Raw genomic sequence first — 24,609 nt, forward strand, 5'->3', positions numbered from 1 at the left:
CTCACTCCCTCCCTATCTCTGTAATCTCCCTCAGCCTCACCCCCTCCCTATCTCTGTAATCTCCCTCAGCCTCACTCCCTCCCTATCTCTGTAATCCCTCAACCTCACCCCCTCCCTATCTCTGTAATCTCCCTCAGCCTCACCCCCTCCCTATCTCTGTAATCTCCCTCAGCCTCACTCCCCTCCCTATCTCTGTAATCTCCCTCAGCCTCACCCCCTCCCTATCTCTGTAATCTCCTCAGCCTCACTCCCTCCCTATCTCTGTAATCTCCTCAGCCTCACTCCCTCCCTATCTCTGTAATCTCCCTCAGCCTCACCCCTCCCTATCTCTGTAATCTCCCTCAGCCTCACCCCCTCCCTATCTCTGTAATCTCCCTCAGCCTCACCCCCTCCCTATCTCTGTAATCTCCCTCAGCCTCACCCCTCCCTATCTCTGTAATCTCCCTCAGCCTCACTCCCTCCCTATCTCTGTAATCTCCCTCAGCCTCACCCCCTCCCTATCTCTGTAATCTCCCCTCAGCCTCACCCCCCTCCCTATCTCTGTAATCTCCCTCAGCCTCACTCCCTCCCTATCTCTGTAATCTCCTCCAGCCTCACCCCCTCCCTATCTCTGTAATCTCCCTCAGCCTCACCTCTCTCCCTATCTCTGTAATCTCCCTCAGCCTCACTCCCTCCCTATCTCTGTAATCTCCCTCAGCCTCACCCCCTCCCTATCTCTGTAATCTCCCTCAGCCTCACCTCCCTCCCTATCTCTGTAATCTCCTCCAGCCTCACCCCCTCCCTATCTCTGTAATCCCCTCCAGCCTCACCCCCTCCCTATCTCTGTAATCCCCCTCAGCCTCACTCCCTCCCTGTCTCTGTAATCTCTCATCCTAACTCCCTCCCTATCTCTGTAATCTCCCTCAGCCTCACCCCCTCCCTATCTCTGTAATCTCCCTCAGCCTCACCCCCTCCCTATCTCTGTAATCTCCCTCAGCCTCACTCCCTCCCTATCTCTGTAATATCCCTCAGCCTCACTCCCTCCCTATCTCTGTAATCTCCCTCAGCCTCACCCCCTCCCTATCTCTGTAATCTCCCTCAGCCTCACTCCCTCCCTATCTCTGTAATCCCTCAGCCTAACTCCCTCCCTATCTCTGTAATCTCCCTCAGCCTCACTCCCTCCCTATCTCTGGAATGCCCTCCTGCTGCATAGGCCTCCGAGGCCTCTGTACTCTTCTAACTCTGGTCTCTTGATCTTCAGCATCTTTAATCGCTCCATCATATGGATGATAAGGGCATAGTGTAGGTTAGATGGCCTTTAGTTTTTTTTCCATGTTGGTGCAACATTGAGGGCCGAAGGGCCTGTACTGCGCTGTATCGTTCTATGTTCTATCATTGTGTCAGGAAGCAGAGGTCGTTTGAAGTGATCTTTGTTTGGCTTCTTGGATGTTAGAAATAAGGTTCAGAAATCATAGAATTCCTACAGTGCAGAAGAAGGCCATTCGGCCCATTGACTTTGCACCGGCCCTCGGAAAGACTACCCAGCCTCGGCCCACTGCCCCATGCTAGCCCCTACCCAGTAACCTCACCTAATCGTGGTGACACTAAGGGGCAATTTAGCACGTAAAATTCCTCCTAACCTGCACATCCTTGGACTGTGGGAGGAAACTGGAGCACCCGGAGGAAACCCACGTACAGACGAGGAGATCGTGCATACTCCACACAGACAGTGACCCAAGCCGGGAATCGAACCTGGGACCCTGGCACTGTGAAGCCACAGTGCTATCCACTGTGCTACCATGCTGTCCTAAGGTGCTGCTCTAACCCTAACCCTAACTTTCAAACAGGAGCACATTAGGGTTTACATTCAAGACTGAAAACATTTATAATTCTTCTGAATTCACCAAATGATCCATAGATAGTCTTTTAATGGCAGAGATCAACAGCAACACTTTTAACTTCAGATTCAGCTCACTGAAAACACAGACACACCCAAGCTCTTTCTCAAACTGAAACCAAACGTGCAGACTCCACACAGAGAGTGACCCGAGACTGGAATTGAGCTAGCGCCATGAGGCAGCAGTGCTAACCACTGTGCCAATGTGTCATGTAGATTTAAGTGAGTTTAATTTAGTGTTCATTTGTAGGAAAGGGGAAATCTTTAGTTAGATTCATGCTGAATAAAGGTATTTGCATGTATGGGGGAATGTTTGGTTTAAACTTAAATGGTAACCCTATTACGTTTAGAGAGTTTACAATGTGAAAAGTAAACAAGAGTTTCGAGAAAGAATAAACTGTTGCTTAGCAACCAGGGTCATCTGTAGGATTAGTGGTTTCTTGTTTAACAGGGCCCAGGCAGAAGAAGCTTATCAGTTCGAGAGTGAACAACTCTCAAGGGGCTGGTTTAACACACTGGACTAAATCGCTGGCTTTTAAAGCAGACCAAGGCAGGCCAACAGCGTGGGTTCAATTCCCGTAGCAGCCTCCCCGAACAGGTGCCGGAATGTGGCTACTAGGGTTTTTAACAGTAACTTAATTTGAAGCCTACTTGTGACAATAAGTGGTTTTCATTTTTTTTTCACCTCTCTCAGCTCTGTCAGAAGGAGAACAATGGAGAAATGGGCAAGAACGCACGCCCCAGAAATTAAAGGCCAGGTGGTTCTAGGAGCCAGGGAATGAAGAGAGGTTTCCAGGAAGATTGAAGTTAGAATGATAGCAAAAACTGGAACTTGAGCAGAGTATTATTCATTAAAGCAATGGAGCAATAGTATTCAGTTTGGGACTGAGTACTTGAGAGATGTGTAAAAGTGTGAATGCACGTGACAATCTATTATAACCTGCCTGCTTACCATTAGCTGGGGACTAATGACAATCCCACAATCCTTTGTGAGTATGAGCTTCCCCAATGGGGGGGCGGAGAAATCATTAGCAGATTCCCTGCATAAATAAAGCTGGCCAGTTTGGAACCAGCTAGAGAGGAGCGAGCAGCAAGGGAAATTGCTGCTGCTGTTGTATATATATGTTATTGTAAATAAATGTTATTTCTTTCTATCCTTCAACTCGCGCTGGATTCTTCGTGGCCCTCACAAAATATTTAATGCCCTCCCTTTAATGTAATGTTGATTTTGAAGCACACGGCTTGGTCTCCAGGTGTGGTTTTACAATTATGGACACGTGGGTTTTCAAACACAAAACTATCTTTATTCCATGAATTCAACTTAACCTTTTTAAATAAACATTGGATCATTTAACACCCCTTTCTTCAAAGATAACCCCGAAAATAAAACAACACTAAATAATCCTTCAAAATGTTCCTTCAAACCTCCAAATGACTTAACATCTTTAAACAGAAACACATCAGGTTAAAGACATTACTATTAAATGAAATGAAATGAAAATCGCTTATTGTCACGAGTAGGCTTCAATGAAGTTACTGTGAAAAGCCCCTAGTCGCCACATTCCGACGCCTGTCCGGGGAGGCTGGTACGGGAATTGAACCGTGCTGCTGGCCTGCTTTGGTCTGCTTTCAAAGCCAGCAATTTAGCACAATGAGCTAAACCAGCCCCTGGTTATTATGACTTTAAATCACCCAAATGATTCAGAGATAGTCTTTCCTGGCAGAGATCACAGCAGATCCAGCTCACTGCAAACACAGACATACCCAAGCTCTTTTCCTCAAAACTGGATGTTCCTTTCAAAACAGCTCACAGCAAACCAGCCAGGCACTTTTCAGCTGCTCTCTCTCAAACTGAAACCTAAACACTGCAAAATGGCTGAGCTAAAAAACCCAGCTCCACCCACACTCTGACATCACTTCAGTAATATGAGCTGCCACGTTTCTTAAAGGTACATTGCTTAACCATTTATTTCTTAAAGGTACTCACACATGACACATGTCTTTTGAGAATGAAGTTTGGAAACTCTTGTGTTTCAATCATCTGGGGGAAACTGAGGAGAAATCCATTGAAGTCGGATTGTGTGACATCCACCTCTTGGTTTAAGAGTAGGGGTGTCTGACCACAGTTAGCCTGTTGGTTTACAGGGACTGGGTGCTTACTGAAACCATTATAGCTTAAGATATATTTTCTAACCTGTGTTATCCTTAAAATCTGTGTACATTTGTGAGGATAAGTGGGAGCGAATGAGTACTGTATTATAGTCAAACGCCTCATGCTCAATTAATGTATTTATTGTTGTTAAAAGCTAATTGGCAGTCCTGGAACTCTGTTTATCCATGTTTACTGAACAAAAGTAAAGCTCTTTTGAGCCAGGATTCCAATCTGGGATCATCCCATCCGATTGTGACATCAACTGGGATTGTAACAATTAGCAGGCATTATTTCAGCCGCTTAGACGCTAAATTCTGAAATTCCTCTCAAACCTCGTGATGACTGCAGATCCCTTCCTCTTTAAACCCTGTCTCTACTATCTCTCTATGTGGCCCGATGTCAATTGTTATCTGATGCCTGTGAGTTACTGTGTTCAGGTTGTGGAGATGCTGGCGTTGGACTGGGGTGAGCACAGTAAGAAGTCTTACAACACCAGGTTAAAGTCCAACAGGGAGAGGGATAATCACAGGTGAAAGAGGTGTGAATTGTCTCAAGCCTGGACTTGCAAAATCCTACCAACTGTTCTGGCTTGAGACAATTCACACCTCTTTAACCTGTGATTATCCCTCTCCCTGGATCTGTAATGATTTGATTACCTGCAAATGCTCGCATTCCAAGCATTGTCCAGCATCTCTGACTTTGTCTATATAAATGTTTCTGGAGCATACCTCGCCATTCACCTGAGGAAGGAGCTGCGCTCCGAAAGCTCGTGTTTGAAACAAACCTGTTGGACTTTAACCTGGTGTTATAAGAACATAAGAACTAGGAGCAGGAGTAGGCCATCTGGCCCCTCGAGCCTGCTCCGCCATTCAATTAAATCATGGCTGATCTTTTGTGGACTCAGCTCCACTTTCCGGCCCGAACACCATAACCCTTAATCCCTTTATTCTTCAAAAAACTATCTATCTTTACCTTAAAAACATGTAATGAAGGAGCCTCAACTGCTTCACTGGGCAAGGAATTCCATAGATTCACAACCCTTTGGGTGAAGAAGTTCCTCCTAAACTCAGTCCTAAATCTACTTCCCCTTATTTTGAGACTATGCCCCCTAGTTCTGCTGTCACCCGCCAGTGGAAACAACCTGCCCGCATCTATCCTATCTATTCCCTTCATAATTTTAAATGTTTCTATAAGATCCCCCCTCATCCTTCTAAATTCCAACGAGTACAGTCCCAGTCTACTCAACCTCTCCTCATAATCCAACGCCTTCAGTTCTGGGATTAACCTAGTGAATCTCTTCTGCACACCCTCCAGCGTCAGTACGTCCTTTCTCAAGTAAGGAGACCAAAACTGAACACAATACCCCAGGTGTGGCCGCACTAACACCTTATACAATTGCAACATAACCTCCCTAGTTTTAAACTCCATCCCTCTAGCAATGAAGGACAAAATTCCATTTGCCTTCTTAATCACCTGTTGCACTTGTAAACCAACCTTCTGTGACTCATGCACTAGCACACCCAAGTCTCTCTGAACAGCGGCATGCTTTAATATTTTATCGTTTAAATAATAATCCCGTTTGCTGTTATTCCTACCAAAATGGATAACCTCACATTTGTCAACATTGTATTCCATCTGCCAGACCCTAGCCCATTCACTTAACCTATCCAAATCCCTCTGCAGACTTCCAGTATCCTCTGCACTTTTCGCTTTACCACTCATCTTAGTGTCATCTGCAAACTTGGACACATTGCCCTTGGTCTCCAACTCCAAATCATCTATGTAAATTGTGAACAATTGTGGGCCCAACACGGATCCATGAGGGACACCACTAGCTACTGATTGCCAACCAGAGAAACACCCATTAATCCCCACTCTTTGCTTTCTATTAATTAACCAATCCTCCATCCATGCTACTACTTTACCCTTAATGCCATGCATCTTTATCTTATGCAGCAACCTTTTGTGTGGCACCTTGTCAAAGGCTTTCTGGAAATCCAGATATACCACATCCATCGGCTCCCCGGTGTTATAAGACTTCTTACTGTGTTCAGGTGATACACGATGGAAGTCATTGTTGAGAGAGAGAGAGCCACACTTCAGGAGGGTGAGTTGAAATGGTCAGTTTTTGACCTATTGGTGTTAACTGTTTTTATCTTATCCTATCCAAAAAAAATAAGATGGAAAGCTGTGCACTGACTCACCTGTGTTAAACCTGACCAGCATATTGAGCAGGTAGATGAGATCGGACAGGTAATCCAGAGTAAACCACACAGACAGGTAATTGTGCTGAAGATCATAGAAACTGCACCTGAAAACCAATCAGAGCCAGGAGTGAGCAAACCAATCAGAGCCAGGAGTGAGCAAACCAATCAGAGCCAGGAGTGAGGAAACCAATCAGAGCCAGGAGTGAGCAAACCAATCAGAGCCAGGAGTGAGCAAACCAATCAGAGCCAGGAGTGAGCAAACCAATCAGAGCCAGGAGTGAGCTAACCAATCAGAGCCAGGAGTGAGCAAACCAATCAGAGCCAGGAGTGAGCAAACCAATCAGAGCCAGGAGTGAGCAAACCAATCAGAGCCAGGAGTGAGCAAACCAATCAGAGCCAGGAGTGAGCAAACCAATCAGAGCCAGGAGGTGAGCAAACCAATCAGAGCCAGGAGTGAGCAAACCAATCAGAGCCAGGAGTGAGCAAACCAATCAGAGCCAGGAGTGAGCAAAACCAATCAGAGCCAGGAGTGAGCAAACCAATCAGAGCCAGGATGTGAGCAAACCAATCAGAGCCAGGAGTGAGCAACCAATCAGAGCCAGGAGTGAGCAAACCAATCAGAGCCAGGAGTGAGCAAACCAATCAGAGCCAGGAGTGAGCAAACCAATCAGAGCCAGGAGTGAGCAAACCAATCAGAGCCAGGAGTGAGCAAACCAATCAGAGCCAGGAGTGAGCAAACCAATCAGAGCCAGGAGTGAGCAAACCAATCAGAGCCAGGAGTGAGCAAACCAATCAGAGCCAAGAGTGAGCAAACCAATCAGAGCCAGGAGTGAGCAAACCAATCAGAGCCAGGAGTGAGCAAACCAATCAGAGCCAGGAGTGAGCAAACCAATCAGAGCCAGGAGTGAGCAAACCAATCAGAGCCAGGAGTGAGCAAACCACACAGGCAGGTAGAATGGTCTGGCACCATTAACCCAGAGCCCATACCTGAGGTAACCTCTCCCTCCTTTCTCTAACTGTTCAACAATATTTTCATTCTTTATCACTGCTGCTTGTTGGATCTTTGTCTCATACCCACTTTAAACCAGCCATTCTGTCTCTCTCTCCCTCTCCGTCACTCTCTATCACTTTCTCTCTCTCTTTTACTATCCCTTTCCCTCTCCGATTATCGCCACCTTGCCTCGTTGCAGAGACTTGAATGTTCAGTTGATCCCCAGAGCAATGCCGTAGGGAGTCTTAATCTCCTATCAGGGTCACACATGACGGTAAGGTCAGAGGGGAGGAACCAGACAAAACAGTTCCTCAGCAGCGGGTCAGGTGGCGGGCACTCGTGTGGTATCTGCGATGAGAGATGAAGCTTCAGCAGTCGGGAGATCTCAAGGTTCCCTTGCCACTGGAACTGTACCTACCCTCTGTCAAGGACCGTGTGTCTGTCGCTGGCAGACCCTGAAGAGAATGTCGAGAGGTGATGGGGATTGAACCATGAGATCGGGGAGAAGCTTCAGACCGGCACGTAGGACCTGGAGTTTGATTCAGTCACCTCGCTCTCGGAAGGAGAGCTGTTTTCTTCAGGACTGAGCAGCTGAAGGGCAGCTGAGGGAAGATGGTGGTGATTACACTTTCTTCCGGAGAGGGAATCCTGCAGATCATCGTCCGCATCCTCGCTAGCTGTCTTCTCCCAGTCTCTGAAGAAATCCTTCTGCAAAGCCAGTGTGGCATCCGTCCAAATCGTGGCGCAATGGACATGATTGTCACGGCTCGGCAACTTCAAGAGAAATTCAGGAGCAACATCAAATAATAATAATAAGGGCAGCACAGTGGTTAGCTCTGCTGCCTACAGCGCTGAGGACCCGGGTTCGAATCCCGGCCCTGGGTCACTGTCCGTGTGGAGTTTGCACATTCTCCCCATGTCTGCGTGGGTCTCACCCCCACAACCCAAAAGGTGTGCAGGGCAGGTGGATTGGCCACGCTAAATTGCCCCTTAATTGGAAAAAATAATTGGGTACTCTAAATTTTAAGAATAAAAATAATAATCATCCTTATTGTCACAAGCAGGCTTACATTAACACTGCAATGAAGTTACTGTGCAAAGCCCCTAGTTGCCACATTCCGGTGCCTGTTCGGATACACAGAGGGAGAATTCAGAATGTCCAATTCGCCTAACAGCACGTCTTTCAGGAGTTGTGGGAGGAAACCGGAGCACCCGGAGGAAACCCACGCAGACACGGGGAGAACGTGCAGACTCCACACAGACAGTGACCCAAGCCGGGAATCGAACCTGGGTTCCTGGAGCTGTGAAGCAACAGTGCTAACCACTGTGCTACCGTGCTGTCCACTCTACATGACCTTCATCGATCTGACCAAGGCTTATGACTCAGTGCTGTGGAAAACCCTATCAAAGGCCGCTGTCCAGGGAAATTCAGCAACATCCTCTGACTCCTCCACAACAAGGCGTCACCGACAGTCCTCACTAATGGAAACCTTCAGAGTCAAGACTGGAGTCAAACAGGGATGTGTCTTTACCCCCACCCTTTACTCCATCTTCATCGTCAGCATCCTTCACCTTGTCAAGAACAAACCTCCCAGTGGAGTGGACACCGTCTACAGGATGGATGGGAAACTTATCAAGCTCAACTGGTTGAAATACAAGAATAAAAGAACACTGACATCACTCGTGGAACTTGAGTATGAGGATGACATCGCCACCTCCACTCTCTCAGCAGAGAAACTCCAAGCCAGGCCTGACACCTTCGCGGAAGCAAACCGAAATATCGGTCTCAGCCTCCACCTCAAGAAAAACTCAATCCTTCATCAGCCCGCCCCAGGGCACGATCCGGTCTCTCCCTCCATCAAAATCAATGGAGAAACCCTTCCCGATGTGAATGTTCCCCATGCCTGGGGAACCACCTCTCCTCTGAGGTTGACATTGGTGCGGAGATCCCACATCGTATCCAATCAGCAGGCACCTCCTTCCGGTGTGTCAGGATGAGAGTCTTTGACGACCACAACAATCATGCTGACAGCGAGCTCCTCGTGTACAAGACAGTCATCCTCCCTTCTACACAGCTCAGAAATGTGGACGATGTACAGCGACCAGCTCAAGGCCCTGAGAGGTACCATCAGTACTGTCCGAGATAGATTCTCCACATCAGCAGGCGTACTAACATCACATGTCCTCGATGGAGCCAAGAGCAGCAGCATTGTGGCCTCGATCACCCGGAACCAACTCTGCTGGGCCAGCCATGCGCTGATGATGTCAGACTCCCAACAGCCAAAGCAAGTCTTCTTCACCAGCTCAAGGAAGGATCCGGAACAGGAGGAGGACAAAGAAAACGCTGAAGAAATGAACATAGACGCCAACAGCTGGGAAACCTGTGCTCACAAGAGATCTACTTGGAGGCACCTCCTGGTTGAAGAGCCACAATTCTTCGAAGACGCCCGACAGCAAGAGGAGGCCTAGGAAAAGGAGGCTGAGAAAGGAATATCAGCGATTTGGACCAATCCCACCTCCCGGAAACACCTGCCAAGTGCGCGGTCAAAGATGTGGCTCTGGGATTGGGCTCATCGGCCTTGCAAGAACCTACAGGACCCATGACCAGTGAGACAAAGTTCCTTCAGTGAAAATCGGTAGCATGTGATCGTTAAAGGAGAAGACTATCCCTTTCTCTGCCTCGCATTCTGTCACTCTCTATCATTTTCTGTCCCTTTCCCTCTTTCTTGTGATGTTGTACAAAGTAAATAATGGCATGATGGGAAAACTGGTCAACTACTGGGTACAATGTAAGAAAAGCTGACTTTGCATGACCTAAAGCCTGAATAAGATCAGAGAAGGTCAAGCTGATCCGAAATGCCTGAACTCCATAAATTCTGATAAGACTAACTCGTCATAACCCAAAGCAGTCTAAATATAACAAGATAGGGTCAGATCAAGTCTCCTCCGACTCTTAAACATTCCATCCAAGGACAAAATAATGATCTGAGTGACGGGTCAGAATCCTGAAAGGTCAGCAAGGTGACGCCTGTTTTATGATATTGCTTATGTTTGTACTTCTGATCGAATTCCTGACCAAGCTGTAGTCACGTAATCCTGATTCTGATAATGTATAAATACTGAGCTGATTCTCTGTGAAAGCGCGAACTTGAGAAGGAATCAGCAGTTTTGCTGACTGCTCTCTGACTTCAAGTTTCAGCCATTTCTGCATGCAGTTGTAATTTGTAAATAACCCCTTGTTATTTTGTCTTAATGAGTGTGTTGAATCTTTCTACTACAGAAGCGGGAAAAATATTGACTTTAACATTTGGCGCTGCAAGCAAAAACCAATACCCTGAGTGAATTCCGTGGGGGACTGAAGAAGTGATCGGGCCACGACCCGGAGGGAAGAGACGGACGGTCTCTCTCTCTCTCGGATTGGTGGTTCGACCCCTCATCCCTGACGGAAGTAACTAAACAGGTGACGGTGCTCAAATCTAAATTTGACTGTGAGTAGAGTGTTTAGGGTCAGGGACCCGATTGTGGTTAACCTGAGGTCACGGACCTCCTCCTCTTATTTTCAAATCCAGATCAGGGCTGTACAGGTTTAACTTGGGTCAGGGTCCCTGTGATTAGGTTGGGGTCAGGGTCCCTGTGATTAGGTTGGGGTCAGGGTCCCTGTGGGGTCAGGGTCCCTGTGACTAAGTTTGGGGTCAGGGTCCCTGTGATTAGGTTTGGGGTCAGGGTCCCTGTGATTAAGTTTGGGGTCAGGGTCCCTGTGATTAGGTTTGGGTCAGGGTCCCTGTGATTAGGGTGGGGGTCAGGGACCCTGTGATTAGGTTGGGGTCAGGGACCCTGTGATTAGGTTGGGGTCAGGGTCCCTGTGATTAGGTTTGGGGTCAGGGTCCCTGTGATTAGGTTTGGGTCAGGGTCCCTGTGATTAGGTTGGGGTCAGGGTCCCTGTGATTAGGTTTGGGGTCAGGGTCCCTGTGATTAGGTTTGGGGTCAGGGTCCCTGTGATTAGGTTTGGGGTCAGGGTCCCTGTGATTAGGTTGGGGTCAGGGTCCCTGTGATTAGGTTGGGGTCAGGGTCCCTGTGATTAGGTTTGGGGTCAGGGTCCCTGTGATTAGGTTTGGGTCAGGGTCCCTGAGATTTGATTTTGGTACCAGGAACTGTTTTCACATTTTTTGCCAGGGGCACATTTCACTGACATTATGGGACAGAGTTTAGACAAAACTGGGGGCAATTCCCCTCTATTTTATGTGTTCCGAAAACCCTTCTCAGGAACGTAATTTCCGGCGATTATCTGCAGCGCTGAACAATAAATTGGGTAACGACATTTGGCCACGAGGGGGAACTTGGAACTTTGACAACTGCATTGCTGCAGAAAAAGCCATTTGGGGAAAAACTGCCGGCTTCAAATGGAAACTTTAATTTCACAGTGGGAAAAACAGCCCTCTAAACGCCACCAACAATCACTATTAATGAGTTGGAGAGATAACGCCCCCAGAAAAGGGATTGATGATTGTTTGGATGGTAAAGCAAAAAATTGGGAGACTTTAAAATTTGAATGTGAACTTTGGGACAGAAAGCATAAACAACAAAGCGAAAATAAAAAATCTCCAACCAATAGGCAGGTAGGGCTAGCCCGTCAGATTAAACAAAAGGAGGATCCTCCCAGTTGCTCTGGCATGCCGATCTTTCCCTATTCAGGCCATACGGGAGAGGAGGAAGATTTGACCCCTGGACCCCACCCTCATCCTGCACTCCCTGATCCTACAATTCCACCGTCCCAAGTCCAGACACCCCCTTATGGTCCCATTACCAATGAAACTCCCGCTAACGTGTCCCCCGTAGCGACACGCACTCGGTCACATACAGAAGCCGTGAATATGGAACAACCCTTTACCTCTGTTAATCAGGCTTTTTTTGATTTATCACTCCAACCTAAGGAGGAGGAAACTTTTCCTCCACCACCTCCCCCCGCAAATTATCCCATTAGGAGCGTTATTAACCCCCGCGCTGCTGATAATGACGACCCATTCATTGAAGTGTGGCAGGCTTTGAAACCCCATGAGCTATGTTTGATCATGGCCCACTGTCCTTCCTGCTAAGATGACCCAGAAGGGTTGACTGAGTTTTTGAGGAGAACTGTGACCATGTACGGGGCTACCACACGTGATCAATATTCACTGATTTATTCATCCCTTCCTCCAGAGTTAGGGGAAAGGTGGAAAAATGAATTAGGACTTCATGGGGACACGTGGAAGGCCTTCAGCGCCGCTTACCAAACGGAGGATGATCAGCGTACTATAATGTTCCCTGCACTAAAACAGGCTCTCCATAAACCCGTTGACATTGCCAAACTTCTTGAATGTACCCCCACTTCTAAGGAAGATGGTCCAGAATTTTTTGACCGCTTTTGTGACGTGAATACTCTTTCCTCCGGAGACATTGCTTTCAATGCAGGCACACAGTCTCCCCAATTTAATGCAGGTTTTACCTAACCGCGTAGCATCCAGTATTAAAACTAATAACATGGACTGGTCTGACAATTCTAAACCTCAAATGAAACGTGCTGTGTCTTATTATTGGAGAAATGGCCGCAACTGTGACGCCTCTTACAAAGACACTTCGCCCAGAATTAAATCCAAATTCGTCCAAAGTCCCCCTCAAAGAAGAGCTCCTAAAGATCAAAACTCTCAGACAGATTCACGTTACTATCGCCCAGATTGCACGGACCCTCCTGAATTTGGTTACCGCTCACAGGCACCTTACCCCTTCACTCCACACACGGGCGATTTTGACAGCACTCCTCCACACCGTCCTCCTGCCAGATATAATGTCACTTGCTTCAACTGTCAACGTACAGGCCACTACGCTAGGGATTGTCCAGCAGCCCGACAACAAGGTAGATTTCACCCCGTCGGCAGACACCCTTCACTACCTCTAACCCCTACTGACTAGCCCGATCAACTTTCCGGTCCTCTCAACAGACCGCTCTGACGAGCCTACAGCTACGATTTACATACAGGGCGTGCCTATCCCCTTCCTGATTGACACCGGCTCGACTCATTCTACGCAAGACTGGACATGAATTCAGAACCATAGCTTTCCCCTTTCTGATAAGCATGTGGAACTTGCTGGGTTCATGGGAGAAGGTGCTGTTTATCCGCTTACGAAGCCGCTCTCAGTTCAATTGGAGGGCCGGGAATGTTGCATTCCCTTCACGGTTACTCGCGTCCTCGGTGTCAACATGGCCGGACGTGATTTGCTGTGTCCCTTACAGGTGGAGATAGTTGCCTTGATAACGGCATTACTATATCACCTATCCCGCAGGCCCAGCTTCAAAATGTTCCCTATTCACTGCTCTACAGTGGTGGTTGATTGATTTTGATCCCTCACACTTTTCACCTCCCTTAGATATTCCCGGTCCACATGTCACTCTTTGCTGCAATCATACAGTAACCTCGCCCGATTTGGAGAGCATTTACCAAGACGCCATCGGTTCTCTACAATCCGTTTCCTTTGTTGGCCTCGCTAAGGGAAAAGAAGGGTCTGCCTTTCTTGTCGATTCACCCCACAGCCTATGGCGTCAGTCGAGACTTGTGTCACCCCACGTGACCCTTTCTGTCAACGAAAGCTACAGTGCCAAGTCCTTGGGATTTCTGGCAGCTGCACTAAGAGGACAAGCTGATCCTTTCCTTAATGGAAGTCAAACCCTACCCGCAGGCACATTAGAATATTTTAAACGCCCATTTGTCCTCATTGGCACACTGTACCATCATCATTCAGCCCAATCTACGACTCCTGAACTACCCGCAGATTTATGGGCAGCCTCCAACACGAAGTTGGTCTCACTAATGTCCCTCCTGTTGTTATTAAAGTCAAACCTCACATGCCCTTGCCCTGGATTTCACAGTACCCTTTGCGCCCCGAGGCTGAAGAAGGAGTCTCGGTTATGATTCAATCGTTCCTTCAACAGGGAATTTTGATACCATGCCAATCGCCCTGTAACACCCCGATTCTTCCAGTTCCAAAGATAGGAAGACCATCCGAATGGCGTCTGGTCCAAGACCTCCGGCGTATTAATCAGATAGTGGAACCCTTACATCCTATTGTCCCAAACTCGGCGACAATCCTTAGTAATGTCCCACCGGAAGCGACTATTTTCACCCTTGTTGATTTACAACATGCCTTTTTTTGCGATATCCCTCGCCCCTGAATCACAGTATTTGTTTGCCTTACATTTAAGGGCAACCAATACACTTGGACTCGGCTCCCACAGGGCTTCATTCATTCTCCAACCCTTTTCTCACAGGCATTGCACTCCCAGTTAGCGACATTAGCACCTCCTGGTGGCTCTACCATCATTCAATATGTTGATGACTTACTCCTTGCCAGCCCTGATTTCATTGCTAACCAACGTGACACCGTTTACCTGCTCATCCGTCTCCATTTATGGGGATATGTGATCCCGCCCGCTAAAGTTCATAAAGGCCAATGGCAGGTCAAATTTTTGGGTGTCCTAATAAGTGCTACTGATCACTCCCTTACTCAGGAACACATTACTCCTATACTGCAGACCCCATTTCCTACATCGCCCAAGCAGGTGCCAGCCTTTTTAGGATTAGTGAACTTTTGCAGACAATGGATTCCGAATGTTACTGTATATACTAAAGAATTAACTCTGTACTCCTCTCAAAATGCTCCTCTTAAGTTTGATCTACCTGATTCAGCAAAGCTATCTTTCATTATTCTGAAAAACGCCCTGGCTACCGCCCCAGCGCTAGGATGACCTATGTATGACAAACCTTTCAGCTGGACGTTAATGTTCTTGATAAATGTGCCACTGGTGTTCTTACACAAGAACACGGTGACCGGCGTTGCCCAGCCGCCTACTATTCTACTAAATTAGATCCTGTAGCTTGCGGTCTACCTCCCTGCACCCAAATTCTTACTGCTGTCCATTTGTTAGCACAGGCAGCCTCTAATCTAACCCTTCACCAGCCAGTACAAGTGCATACTTCACACTCTATCGTGGCTCTCCTAACGTCTCAGCAAACCCAGCATCTGACTCAAGCGCGATTGAGCCGCTATGAGGTTTCACTATTGTAAAACCCCTACCTCTCTTTTCATTATTGTTCAACCTTAAATCCTGCTGTGTTCCTCGAACAGCCCCCTGATAACTTTGCGGACCCACCACACAATTGTTTGCTTCGGAATCACTTCCTTACCGCACCTCGCCCGGATCTAACAGACAGGCCTATTGATAATCCAGATCAAATTTTTTATGTTGATGGCAGTTCCTCCATTTCCCCATTTGGCGTCCCACAGTCGGGATATGCCGTGGTAACCGACACTGACGTGTAGGAAGCAGCAGACTCCCAGACCCCTGTCTCTGCACAAAAAGCCCAGCTATTCGCCCTTACTCAAGCATGTATTTTAGCCACAGATAAAAGTACTAATGTTTACACTGATTCCGGGTATGCCTTTGGCGTGACCCCATGATTTCAGCCGCCTCTAGCAACAGCGAGGTTTTCTCACCTCTGTGGGAGCTCCCATTCAAAATGCTCTTTGGGTTAAAAATCTCCTCGATACTATTCAGCTTCCCCATCAATTGGCAATTATTAAATGTGCTGCGCACACGAAGGGTGACACTCCTGTTCAATTAGGAAATGCCCGTGCTGATTCAGCTGCTAAAGCTGCAGCTTCATCAACCTCTTTAATTGTTCCCAGTGGGGCTAATCAGGCTCTAAACCAGGTACCTGCATTAGGAACGAAGGGCATGCCAGAGATAACTGAGGTTCAAAATTTACAGAGGGACATCTCTGTTTCTGAGCAAGCACTATGGAAGTCAATGAGATGAAGATGTTCAGTATAATTTTTGGACTCTCTGAGACTCTCATTGACACGAGACCTCTGGCTGACTCCGGTTGGTCAAGTTTGTATTCCGAATTCTTTATTGCCGTTACTTGTTGATTATTTGCATTCTTGTACCCATCTTGGCAAGGAGGGAGTGGTACAGCTACTCCTAAAAACTTGGTGGCACCCAGATTTGAATACAGCAGCGCAAACGCAGCTGGATCGATGCGTCATTTGCATGAAACATAATAAGGGTAAAGGTATTAAATGCCCTCGGGAACCACCCCCTTGCCAGATGGTCCTTTTGCTTGTATACAGCTTGATTTTATCGAATTGCCAAAAGCACAGTGCTATCAATATTGTTTTGTAATAATGTGTTTTAGCTAAATGGACTGAAGCATTCCTCACCACTAATTGTACGGCACATACAGTAGTGAAGTTGTTGTTAACGGAAGTCATTCCTCGTTTTGGGGTACCCAAAATGGTGAGCTCAGACAATGGACCATATTTTGTAGCTCGGATCAATACTGAATTGTGAGAAGCACTCGTAATTAAACAGCAACTGCACTGCGCGTATCACCCGCGTCAGTTGTAATTCGTAAATAACGCCTTGTTATTTTTGTCTTAACGAGTGTGTTGAATCTTTCTACGACAGAAGCGGGAAAAATATTGACTTTAACATTCTCTATTACTATCCATTTTTCTCGCTGTCTGTCGCTGTCCATTTCTCTCTCTATCACTACCCCTTTCTCTCTCTCTCTATCACTGTCCCTTTCTCTCTCTCTATCACTATCCCTTCTCTCTCTCTCTCTATCACTATCCCTTTTCTCTCTCTCTATCACTATCCCTTTTTTCTCTCTCTCTCTATCACTGTCCCTTTCTCTCTCTCTCTATCACTATCCCTTTTTCTCTCTCTCTCTATCACTGTCCCTTCTCTCTCTCTCTATCACTGTCCCTTTCTCTCTCTCTCTCTATCACTATCCCTTTTTCTCTCTCTCTCTATCACTACCCCATTCTCTCTTTCTCTATCACTGTCCCTTTCTCTCTCTCTATCACTGTCCCTTTCTCTCTCTCTCTATCACTATCCCTTTTTCTCTCTCTCTCTATCACTATCCCTTTCTCTCTCTCTCTCTCACTATCCCTTTCTCTCTCTCTCTCTCACTATCCCTTTCTCTCTCTATCACTATCCCTTCACTCTCTCTCTCTCTCTCACTATCCCTTTCTCTCTCTATCTATCTGTCTCTTGCCCTGTCTCTGCCCAGCTCTTCTCCACATTGCCCTCACTTCAATCTGATACTATCGCGTGCTAGTTCTTGTAGTTGTAAAGGTCTGGCACATAAAGGGTTAGTGCGTGACTGAGTATAGTACCGCCCACACAGTGATGTAACAGAACACATCCGTACCTCGCAGTGTTGGACAGAGCCATGTGTAGAAGCAAGCACGGAGACAGATCCTGGCTTGGACCTTTACTGTGACGGTGGAGGTTTAGAAATACGCACTGTTGAACTCCCAAAGACAACAAATACCTTAATAAGACCGACTGAACTATACCCAACATCATAGAAAAGTTCTTAAACATAATAACTCAAAAAACAGGATCAGGAGGAGGCCATTCAGCCCCTCAAGCCTGCTCCACCATTCAATATGATCATGGTTAACCCTCAATCCCAACACCACACTCTGAATCCCCACATACCTTGACACCGGAGAACTTATCTACCCTGTATCCAATAATAATAATAATCTTTTTGCCACAAGTTGGCTTACATTAACACTGCAATGAAGTTACTGTGAAAAGCCCCTAGTCGCCACACTCCGGCGCCTGTTCGAGGGAGAATTCAAAATGTCCAATTTACCTAACAGCACGTCTTTCAGGACTTGTGGGAGGAAACCGGAGCACCCGGAGGAAATCCACGCAGACACGGGGAGAAGGTGCAGACTCCGCACAGACAGTGACCCAAGCCGGGAATCGAACCCGGGACCCTGGCACTGTGAAGCCATAGTGCTACCCACTGTGCTACCAGATCCCTTGTTTCCAGATCTCCCAGCCCAGAGGAAACAAGAGCTGGTCTGCTCAAGGGAAAAGGAAGTAAATTATGTGCAGAACCAGAGGACATGGGTGAGGTCCTTAATATGTATTCACAAAGGAGAGGGACACGTTGATTGGTCGTGTACCTGAGGGAATGTGCAAACACTGAAGAGCAGGTCGTTATTACGGAGGAGGAAGTGTTGGGTGTGTTAAAAAGCATTAAGGTCGACAAATCCCCAGGGCCAGGTGGCATCTATCCCAGATTCCTGAGGGAGACAATAGATGAAATCGCTGGGCCTCAGACAGAAATCCATGTGTCCTCATTGGCCCAGGTGAGATCCCAGAGGATTGGAGGATAGCCAATGTTGTACCGTTATTTAAGAAGGGTGGCAATGCTGACCTGGGTAATTATAGGCCAGTGAGGGTGACGTCAGTGACAGTGAAATTGTTGGAACAGATTCTCAGAGATAGGGGCGGAATTTTCCAACCTCCCACCGGGTCGGAGAATCGGCGCCGCACTGCACGACTCGCGCCACAACACCAGGACGCAATTCTCCGCAGTGCCAGTGTGGTCGGCACGGCACCGGTTGGGGTATGCACCGACTCTCTGGCACGGACCGGAGCACTGATTCTCCAGCCCGGATGGGCCGAGCGGCCGTCTTCAAAAAGCCGAGTCCCGCCGGCGCCGGTCTAACAACCTCTGAGCCGGCGGGACCTCGGCATTGAAGGGTCCGGGGGCGGCCTGTGGGGGGGGGTCCGACCCGGGGGGGGGGCCGGCCTGTGGGGGGGGGTCCGACCCGGGGGGGCGGCCTGTGGGGGGGGTCCGACCCGGGGGGGCGGCCTGAGGGGGGGGGTCGACTGGGGGGCCTGTGTGGGGGGGTCCTACCCAGGGGCGGCCTTCCTGTGGGGGGGTCAGAACCGGGGGGCCTGTGTGTGGGGGGGGTTTCGACCCAGGGGGGGGCCACTGTGTGGGCGGGGGGTTTCCGACCCAGGGGAGGGCTGTGGGGGGGGGGGTCGACCCAGGGGAGGCCAGGTGGCGGGGGTTCGACCCGGGTGGGGGGCCGACTTGTGGGGGGGCCGTTCGACCCGGGCGGGGGGGGCAGCCTGTGGGGAGGTTCGACCCAGGGGGGGGCCTGTGTGGGGGGGTCCGACCAGGGGCGGGCCTCTGGGGCGGGGGGGTTCCCGACCCTGTCGGGGGGGGCCTGTGTGGGGGGGGTCCCGCCCGGGGGGGGGCCTGTGGGGCGGGGTCCGACTCCAGAGGGGTCTGGGGTGGGGGCGGGGGGTGGGGTCCGACCCAGGGGGGTGGCCTGTTGTGGGGGGGGTCCGACCCGGGGGGGGGGCCTGTGGGGGGGGGTCTGACCCAGGGGGGGGCCTGTGGGGGAGGTCCGACCCAGGGGGGGCCCACCGATCAGCAGGCTGGCCTCTCTGCCCCCCAGCTCCTTTCCTCCGCGCTGGCTCCTGCAGCCCTGCGTTGGGGCCGACGTGGGGAAGAAGGCCACTGCGTTTGCGCCGGCCCAACTACGCATGCGCGGAGTCAGCGGCTCAGGTTCAGGCCGGGATCGGCAGCTGGAGTGGTGGAGGCTGCTCCAGCGCCATCCTAGCCCCCTGTGGGCCGCAGAATGGGGTCCTGGAACGGGTGCCGACGCCGGAGTAAAACATTCCCGTTTTTCACTCCCGCGTCGGCACTGATCCGCCCGATAGGAGAATCCCGGCCCGGATCTGTGCACATTTGGAGGTGAATGTCTTATTAGCGACAGACAGCATGGTTTGGTACGAGGGGGGTCATGTCTCACTAATTTGATTGAATTTTTTGAGCAGGTGACATAAATGATTGACGAGGGAAGGTCTGTCGATGTTGTCTACGTGGACTTTAGTAAAGTATTCGATAAGGTCCCTCATGGCAGGCTGCTGCAAAAGATTAGATCACATGGGGTCGGGGTGAACTGGCTGGATGGATCCAGAACTGGCTTGGCCATAGAGACAGAGGGTAGCAGTGGAAGGGTGTTTTTCCGAATGGAAGTCTGTAACTAGTTCCGCAGGAATCAGTACTGGGACCTCTGCTCTTTGTAATTTATATAAATGACTTGGAGGAAAATGTTGCTGCTCTGATTAGCAAGTTTGCGGATGATACTAAGATTGTGGACAGTGATGAAGATTGTCAGAGAATACAGCAGGATATAGATAGGCTGCAAAATTGGGCAGAGAAATGGCAGATGGAATTTAACCCGGACAAATGCGAGGTGATGCATTTTGGTAAATCCCATTCAGCTGGGAGCTATAAAATAAATGGTAGAACCATCAGGAGCAGAGAGACACAGAGAGATCTGGGCGTGTAGGGCCACACATCCTTAAAAGTGGCAGCACAGGTGGAAATGGTGGTAAAGAAGTCATATGGCATGCTTGCCTTCATAGGGCGGGGTGTAGAGTATAAAGGCTTGAGAATTATATTCACTTATATCGAACGTTGGTTAGACCACATTTGGAATACAGTGTCCAATTCTGGCCACCGCACTACCAGAAGGACGAGGAGGCTTTGGAGAGAGTACAGAAAAGGTTTACCAGGGTGCTGCCTGGTATGGAGGGTATTAGCTATGAGCAGAGATTGAATAAACTGGGATTGTTCTTCCCAGAGAGACGGAGGCTGAGGGGCGATCTGATAGAAGTTTATCAAATTATGAGGGGTATAGATAGGGTGAACAGTTGGAGGCTTTTCCCCAGGGCGGAAATGACAATTACAAGGGGGTACAGGTTCAAGATGAGGGGGGAAAGGTTCAGTGGGGATGTGCGGCTAGAGTTTTTTACACAGAGGGTGGTGGTGGCCTGGAATGTGCTGCCAAGTGAGGTGGTTGAGGCAGATACGTTAGTGACCTTTCAGACTTATCTGGGCAGGCACATGAACAGACGGAGTATAGAAGGATACAGACAGTTGGTCTAGATAGGATACGTGATCGGCACAGGCTGGGAGGGCCGAAGGGCCTGTTCCTGTGCTGTATTGTTCTTTGTTCTTTGTTCTCTTTATAAGGTCAATAAAACACCAGGACCGGATGAGATGCATCCATGGATACTGAGGGAAGTGAGTGGGAATTACGGAGACACTGGGCAGAATTTTTCAGTCTTTCTCAGACTCTGGGGTGAAGGTAATGGGCTGGAGGGTTGGAGATGTTACCCCCTTCTTCAGAAAGGGCTGGAACGACAACTCCAAGCTCATCTGTTTACAGTTAGTATGGAGAAACTTCTTGAAATGATAATTTGGGATGAAATGAACAGTCACTTGCAGAGAATATACAGACACAAACAGGCCATTCGGCCCATCCAATCCATGTTGATGTTTACCCCCTCACTCGAGCTTCCTCCCATCCTTCCTCACCTAAATCTATTATCGTGACCCTCAAATCCCTTCTTCTCAAATGCTCATCGAGCTCCCTGTTGAAGACATCAATAATACTCACTTTCATACTCCCTTTGGGGATGAGTTCCAAATTCTCACCATTCTGAGTAAGGGATGAACAGAGAACATACAGTGCAGAAGGAGGCCATTCAGCCCATCGAGTCTGCACCAACCCACTTAAGCCCTCATTTCCACCCTATCCCCGTAACCCAATTACCCCTCCTAACCTCTTTGGACACTAAGGGCAATTTATCATGGCCAATCCACCTAACCTGCACATCTTTAGACTGTGGGAGGAAACCGGAGCACCCGGAGGAAACCCACGCAGACACGGGGAGAACGTGCAGACTCCGCACAGACAGTGATCCAGCCGGGAATCGAACCTGGGACCCTGGAGCTGTGAAGCCACAGTGCTAACCGCTATGCTACCGTGCTGCCCGAATGATTTTCTGAATTCCCTGCTTGATTTCTTGGTGACCATCTTATATCGATGGCCTCGAGTTATGGGTCTTCCCCATAACAGGAAACATTCTCTCTCTAAAACCTCTTGCAGGATTGTGGAAAGAGAACCGACAGGGTCACTGGCTGAGTTTCTGTGGCAGGGAGCTGGTACAGAAGTGATGGGCTGAATGGCTTTATTCTGTGATTCTCATCGATCCAATTATTCCCAAAGCAAGTTCTGCCACCCAGCATGGGGCAGTGTTTCAGCTCGGCACAGAGGCCAGCTTGTGTTCGCTCTTGTTGAAGGTTCTGGGTGACTCTTACCTGCTGACCAGAATGATCCAGTTGTAGGCAGCTGGAATGGTGGATACCATGAGCCATCGGAAGTACCAATCCCCCATAGGGTCCAGGATCCAGGAACAAGCTCTGTCGGGGTAGTGATCACAATTAGCAGAGGAACACAGAAATACAGTGACCTGTTCACACCTGTCAATGTAATATACAACAAAGGGGGCGATCGCAAGAGGGTTAATGTCAACATTTTATAATCCAGAAGGAAGCTAAAGAGACTTGAGTTAAAAATCCACCACACACCATTGCTAAAAACAGCGACACATCAAAGCTCAGGGATCGGTGTTGGGACCACAATTATTTACAATTTATATAGACGATTTGGAGTTGGGAACTACGGGTAGGGTATCCAAGTTTGCAGATGACACGAAGGTGTGTGGCAGAGCAAAGTGTACTGAGGACTGTAAAACCTTACAGAGGAACATTGACACATTGAGTGAGTGGGCAAAGGTCTGGCAGATGGAGTATAATGTCAATAAGTGTGAAGTCGTGCATTTTGGTAGGAGTAACAATAGACCGGATTATTACTTAACTGGTAAAAAGCTGCAGCATGCTGCTATGCAGAGGGACCTGGGTGTACTTGTGCATGAGTCACAGAAGGTTGGTCTCCAGGTGCAACAAGTAATTTTGTCCTTCATTGCGGAGGGGATTGAGTTTAAAAGTAGAGAGGTAATGTTGCAGTTGTACAAGGTGCTGGTGAGGCCACACCAGGAATACTGTGTGCAGTTTTGGTCTCCACACTTGAGAAAGGATGTGCTAGCACTAGAGGGGGTGCAGAGGAGGTTCACTAGGCTGATTCCGGAGTTGAGGGAGTTATCGTATGAGGAGAGGCTGAGTAGATTGGGATTATATTCACTGAAATTCAGAAGGTTGAGGGGGGGATCTAATCGAAACATATAAAATTTTGAAGGGAATGGATAAGATAGAAGTAGAAAGGATGTTTCCACTGGTAGGTGAAAGTAGGACAAGAGGGCATAGCCTCAAGATTAGGGAGGGCAGATTTAGGACTGAATCAAGGAGGAACTTCTTCACCCAGAGGGTGGTTAAAGTATGGAATTCCCTACCGAAAGGAATAGTAGACTCTACTTCATTGAATATATTTAAAGATAGGGTAGATGTTTTTTTGAAAAATAGAGGAATTACGGGATATGGCGAGAATGTGGGTAAGTGGTTCTGAGACCACGAATAGATCAGCCATGATCTTATAGAATGGCGGAGCAGGCTCGAAGGGCCGGACGGTCTACTTCTGCTCCTAGTTCTTATGCTCTTATGTTCTTTTCATCTTCCACTCAACATGTTTGCACAAGAATACCAGCGGGAGAGAAAACAACAATTTCTACCGCATGAGAAGAGAATGCTGATGGGTTGGGAAGCAGCCTCTGATTGGGAGAGGTGGTGCCATGGAAAACCCACCAGTTGATAGTGACTGACAGATAATTGCCAAACATTGTATGAAATTTAAACCAGGCAGCTAGACCCTGATCGACCAAGGCATTCCCCTCGGGAATCGATCAGTCAAAGTCTGTCACGTAATCCAGAACTCAGGTTTTGGCAGCTGGTGATACTTGCTGCACATGAGTGTCTCAGCCTATGTGAAGTGCCGATGACTCCCCACGTGCCGCAGGATGCACATTCCACACAAACAACCTGCCCTGTCATACCAGAAGCTTACTTCCAGACTATTGCGATAAACAGGAAACTTGAATTGAAACGGGAAGTAGAATTACTGACCCTCACACAACAACCAACTCCTTCTCCTGTGCCGAAAAGCTTGGTACCGAGTGGTTATGTAAAATTTGTATCTTTTCCAAAAAGCTGGTTTTGTAGTTTTTCTAAAAGTAGTGAATTAATCAAGCTATTTGACACACCTGGAGACATCCTCTGACCAATCAATCGATGACTTTGCTCTGATGTCACTTTTCTTTCACACTCTCTGCACTCTGATCCAGACAGCATTCCGAGGACTGTGTCTCGGTCCCTATATACATAACCCACACTGTGCTCTGCCTCAACACAGGTCCAGCCGCCTCTCCCACCCCCAGCTGAGTGCTCGCTCTCTGCACAAACTTCAAACCAACCAACTACCTCTTACCCACTGACACCATACTGATTTTCTCAGAATGTCATTGGTCCGTTCTGAAGCCAAGCGTTGGACGGACTGTCCCAGAATCCTCCACTTGCCAAGGCCTCAAGGTTTTGTAAACTCACCACCTTACAGTCCACTGTATCACCGGTGTACTCTCGGGCACTGTGGCACTCACTCAGTACTGACCCTCTGACAGTGCGGCGCTCCCTCAGTACTGACCCTCTGACAGTGCAGCACTCCCTCA

General features: G+C 48.5%; 1 pseudogene; it reads right to left on the reverse strand.

The window, feature by feature from the left end:
* The window catches only part of LOC119977776, a 34,094-nt pseudogene extending 9,710 nt beyond the window's left edge, over positions 1-24,384 (reverse strand).
* Positions 24,385-24,609: the final 225 nt, after the last annotated feature.

Source organism: Scyliorhinus canicula, chromosome 14, assembly GCF_902713615.1.
Source record: "Scyliorhinus canicula chromosome 14, sScyCan1.1, whole genome shotgun sequence".
Classification (NCBI taxonomy): Eukaryota; Metazoa; Chordata; class Chondrichthyes; order Carcharhiniformes; family Scyliorhinidae; genus Scyliorhinus; species Scyliorhinus canicula.